Source organism: Anas acuta, chromosome 2, assembly GCF_963932015.1.
Source record: "Anas acuta chromosome 2, bAnaAcu1.1, whole genome shotgun sequence".
NCBI classification, from domain to species: Eukaryota; Metazoa; Chordata; class Aves; order Anseriformes; family Anatidae; genus Anas; species Anas acuta.
The window spans coordinates 36,023,426-36,028,827 of NC_088980.1; positions in this window are offsets into that span (position 1 = coordinate 36,023,426).

Sequence of the window (5,402 nt, forward strand, 5' to 3'; positions counted from 1 at the left end):
GACAGTGTTCAGAATAAGATCAGTCTTCAAATAAAAGAAAACCCCACCTTAGAAAACCTCTCAAATGGTCTTCCATGCCAAACAGACTGTCAGAAGCTCAGCTGCAAGAATATTGTGAATCCTTCACAATCACCGCCATTGGTTTGTCAAATAAATGTGGATCTCTTGTGACAGCTTTAATAAGCAATACAAATAACACGCCCATTATATGGATCAAGAGGACTGAATATTGCCACTGCAATACTGAATAAAAGAACGAGAACATCCATCTACTAGTGAAAATGTACATGGGTTTTGAGTAGTAGCCTAGAATCTCTGAACAGCCTCTCCCCTCCACTGAGCAGATTGCTGCTACACGTGGTTAACTTAGAATCACTCGTTCAAATCCGCCAATGCATTGCATCACTAGAAGTAGATAGTGGACGGAAATAAAAGAAGCAGAATCTCTGCAATACTGAAGTGGAATATTAAAATGGTTCCACACAAAGAAATCCAACCTGAAAAAACTCACAGGTCGATAGTACAATATTAAGAAAAAATAAAAAGGAACAGGGAGAAACTGTGGAGATTTATCTGAGAGAAAAGGGCAGATGATCGAGAATAGGGTTCTAACACTTCAACAAAGACAGTATTTGCTGTCTGCCATATCAGGCAAGGGATGTAACTCCATATCAAAGAAAAGGAGAATTCCCATTGCCACAAAGGCCCAAAGATTCCCTCGTTTTCTTTCACGGAGTACGTAGTTGTAAAGGCTTCAGAATTCCTCTGATACCTTCCACATGTATTATGTCATAAAATTTAGGTTAAAGAAAAATAAATTTGGTACATTTCCATGAAATTTACCCTTTTCCTCATCTGCATAACAACATGTAAGGGTTGAAAGCCGTGCGATCTGATTTCCTTTGAAGCCCCACTCGTTCTGTGTATGTTCTGACTTGTGTATGCCCACTGTCTGCAGTGTAATTTTAGGTATTCAGCTCTTTGCAGAATTTCATCTGTAAACAGCTGCGGAAGCTCCTGCTTTACATAAACAAAAACTACTCATCATAGTCTCAGAAAGTCATGGGTCTGTTTTATAAACAAACAAACAAAAAAAGCCTATGCATAATGCAGTGTTTGGAAACAAACTTGGACATTATTCACTCTTCAGAACATCTCCTGATTTAGTTATCTTGCACAGAAGAAGCTGACATGCCTCTGCATTAGATGCCAGGAGCTCTTAATGAGGGCTTTTATATTGAAATAAAAGAGCATAGGTTTGTGATGTTTTAGTAAGATATTGTAAAGCCCAGGCAAACTGTTAGAATATCGTACCTCTTAGTTTCAGCTGCATCTTGAAAAATCACCATATTTCAAACTAAACTGTTTACTAACTGAGCAATAACAACTTTTTCAAACTGCAGTAAGTAAAAGAAAAAACACTATTCCATGGGCACAGATATACTTAATCTTATAGAAGGAAAAAAAAAAAAAGATAGAAAAAAAATGTGTATCTCAAAAGCCCTATTTATTTATTTATTTTCTTATAAAATCTGAATGGAATTATATCTTTGCAATAGTGTCTGTATATATCTACAGAAAACAGGCCCAACATCTTCAGTTATTTTTCCTGTTTCTGTGTGTTTATATTGTAACTAGACCATGGCCAGCCCCACAAAGGGAATAGCGAAATACTTCTGTAAAGGGACAAATCAGAACAGATATTTTTTGCAAGAGCCCACTCACTTTTTTTTTTTTTTTTTTTTTTCTTCTCTCTGTTTGTGCTTAGGTTACTTGTGCTTAATTCATTTTCTGTACATATCTACCTTCCAGCATATAATTTGAACACTCAGAACTGTACCAATAAATAAATAAATAAATAAATAAGACTTGGGAGTTCAATAAACCAAAGCTTTCCTATCTTTTCTCTGAAGGATGTTCACCAACTCATAGATGCAATGTTTATTATTGCTACCTCTATTTTCAGTATTTCCTTTTGCATAGTTTTGGGCATACAGACATGTGGATCTGTCAAAGAGTAGAATTGGAGGCCTCGTACATGTTTAGCAGACACGCCATGACTCCTTGTGATGCTAGTAAAAATGTACTGAAAAGCACTGGCAGGTTTTCACTTCATCTTCAACGGGTTTGTGTGGCACATTGCCAGCTTAGCTGTACTGCAAGAAACTGCCTGCTCACATTGGGGTGCTTCAGGACTAGACACAAGTAGCGCCTCCTAAATTTTAAACCTGAAATGATTTTTTTTAAATGTATATTCATAGAAAATGATTATTTTTATATATGGATAAAAGAGTAATTAACTCTGCAAACTTAGTGTATTGTGTATATTAGGGTACAGTGGAAGTGAATTATCATAGATCTGTTAAAATTGCCTGAGCTTTCATTCAAGGTAGTATTTCAAATAAAAGAGTAGGCTGCCTCAGACTATATGACGTGAAAGTGTGGCCATACCTAACCTCCACCCTGCAGGTTTCCCACCACCAATTCAGGCCCTGATCATAGAAAGCAGATGGATCACTTCCCTTAACCAACCCCAGCTGAAGTCAGGGGGGTTCCACACCTACATGGGTTTACATGCAATTCACATCTGCTTCCCAGCATTAGCGTTTTCTGATCTGCAGTGTCAAACCTAAAAGATTGGCAGTAGGGAATTTATGATTCACTTTGTTTCACGTTTGTTCTGATTTTCTTTGTGTCTGCTGCCTGGCAAAATGGGAGCCAAGTATTTTTCTCCTCTCTCCTCTGGGATGATGGTTTGTTTGATAAACATATTTAAAGGACTGCTAATACTCAGGCAACATCCTCAGTTCTGCAGTGGCTGCCTTGTGCTCCTTTGATGTTACTCAACAGCTACGATGGTGGCTCAACCTGACTCTCGAGAACATAATTTCCTTGGTGGAGCCTGGAATAGTGATGAGTCCATAGCAGGGTCTCCAGCCCTGCATTGCCCCTGCCTCCTGGCAGTGCTCCTGAGAGAACCAGGGATGGTCTCTGGAGGGCCATAGAAGGGCAGTGTAGGTTACAATATTTCTCTAGCTGCTCTAAGTGTGTCACCTTTATAGGCTAGGACAACTCAAAACCAGAATGAACGGCAGCTCTTTGGTCCGCAGGAGAAGATGACAGGTGGACCAAGTGGAAGAAAATGCCCTTTCTTTTACTCACCACTGTTCAAGTTCCAGGTGGGAGCAGTTGACATGATAGCGAGTTTTAAGGACCTTAATGAGTCAAAGAATTATTTATCTTTGAAAACTGCTGCAATTATTAAGCAAGTTTCCAGTGCCTGTTTTCATTTTACAAAGTAGACTTTGACTTGAGCAGGCTATTTTCAGGTGAGAGGTCTGTCTCGTAGAGAGCTCTAGGCTAGATCTATTTCTGGAATCATCAGGCCAGACTTCTCATGCTTAGGAAATGGGGAAGTTAATGCTCTCACCACAGCATCTGCATAATCAGCAGATTTGATTCTGCTGGACAGGTTAAGTTAGTCCAGAGTGGTATTGCTCATCGAAATTGTTTGAATATCCTTTGCTGCCAAAAAGCTGCCTCTGTGAGCGATGTTCAATTCTGTCACAACTGTTCATTTGCAGGGGAGGAGTAGCATTGCTAAAAGGGTCACATCCTCACTACCAGAATTTTTCAGTCAAATAACAGAGGTTTTGGGAACACTTTTAATGCCCTCTTATGCTCGAGACTCATCTCCTTTTTGCTTCTGGAAGTGACTTGTATTGCAAAATGTTTTTTTTCTTCTTTGCTAAAGAAAATGAAAATATCCTTTGAAGAAAGGATAAAAAGCTGGTGGTATTCTTGCCTTACTGAGTATTTCCAATGGCTAAAACTTGTTTCCTCAATGAGTTCTGTACAGTACCTGCTTGTTTCCCTTCATTTAATACACATATCTGGTCACAGAGAGTACACATTCAGTATCTTTTGTACTCCCTTCCACGCTTGGTTACTATGCTGGCTATTAGCAACAGAAGGAAGTGACCAGGATGTGACTTTGTCAAGGCAAGAGCCAGGTGGCTAGAAGAGATGAAGATGATCTCTGTTTTATTGTTTTCAGGGGGTTACCCCATTAGACACCTAACTGCTCATTCTTTCCTCTCCCTTCAGCAGAGGTAGAAGCTGCCTGTTTAAGGATGGCAAGACTACATATTTCTTTTGGGCAATCTCATTTCCTCTTAAGATGTGATCCCAAGGGACAGAGGGCCCAGTGCACAGGGGAGCAGACAGCTCATACAAAGAAGATTGCAAGGATGTTATAAGTCAGTAGGTTAGCACAGTTCTGTAATCTGCCTCACATGCTGGTCATTTTCCCCTAGGTTACTCCGTTGTGAAATTTCATCTCAAACAGAGTTTGAAGCCACTATAGAAAATATCAATGGTTTGCTTACTGAGGAATGTCTCTTTCCTAGCTACATTCGAAATCTTTCTTATGGTCTGAATTGTCTGGCTTCTGGTTTCTGGACTCAGTTTTAACTGTTAGCTGTGATCTGTAAAACCATAAATGACCTGAGTTCTACTTTGCTGCAATAGTTGATGGTTGAGTTGACACCCAACTCTGCTTAGAGCTGTTTTTGCCAAGTGTTTTGTTTTTGTTTTTGTTTTTTTTCTCCTGTTTGCAGGTCCTTTTTAATAGAGGCACAGACAAAAGCAATGCTTTTTCTTAGTTATTTTCTTTGGATTCAGTACAAGTAACACAAGGTTTCCCCCAGGTCCCTGAATTAAAGGTGTGTTGAGAATGGTGTAATGAAAGAGTTGAGACAATGACAAATCAGTCTTCTTTAGGGCACTGGGCCACTGGATTGTCTCCTTTTTATAATAAGATGAAGCTTATTATATTTCTGGACTACATTTTCTTCCTTGCTTATAGGAGCTGAATGCCATTTGAGTAGGGATTGAGCTTTGGGATTCTGGAAATTGTTGGCCAAGTCAGTTTTTTATAGTGTGTGTGTGTGTATATATAAATAAATATATATATATATATATAAACACATGCTTACATTATTTGTGATAATGTTTTTAGGTCTGCTTATTTGTTAGTGGTGCTCCAAGGGTAAAGCTGCCATAATAATAATATATAACCTAACAGGGAGAGGGGATCATAGTTTATAATTCTGGACCGCAGAATGGATGCCTTGCTCCTTCTCACAGCACTAACTGGAGAGTCAAGAAATAATCCTATTAGAAGGCCTCGATAATGCCAGAGGATAGGAGAAATTGAAAACAATGATGCAGTGGTTCTATACAGGAAAAAGAGTAGAGGTAGAACTTATAAAATATGTAAATGTGAATAAATCCATATAAAATATTGCAAATATATTTTGAATTAGGCTTGTATGTTGCCAAATACAGACAAAACACACTTTAGTCACTGTACTTTTGAGTACCTATTATTAATTCCACAT